This window comes from Pan paniscus, chromosome 6 (genome assembly GCF_029289425.2).
Source record: "Pan paniscus chromosome 6, NHGRI_mPanPan1-v2.0_pri, whole genome shotgun sequence".
Lineage (NCBI taxonomy): Eukaryota > Metazoa > Chordata > Mammalia > Primates > Hominidae > Pan > Pan paniscus.
Genome location: NC_073255.2, coordinates 44,395,751 through 44,396,049, shown reverse-complemented (window position 1 = coordinate 44,396,049; position 299 = coordinate 44,395,751).

Here is a 299-nt window from a genome sequence, read left to right as displayed (position 1 = left end):
TAAATTATATCTTAATAAAATTGTTTTTTAAAAGCCATTTGTAGTATACTTTAATGTCTTTTCCCCTAGGCCAGCGTAGTTTGGCACATAAAGCCTTCTTGACTGAGTTGACTGTGTGGCCTGTTTGGGTCTCTCTGCAGTGTTTACCAGCTCTTCTGGCATACGTCCCAGAACGACAATCCTTTTTCCTTTCAGATTATGACACTGGATGTGAACTCAAATCCCCTTAACTCAGAAACTTACTGTTCAAACCTCCAGAAAAACGCTGGACAAAATCCTCATCAATAAAAACAGAATAA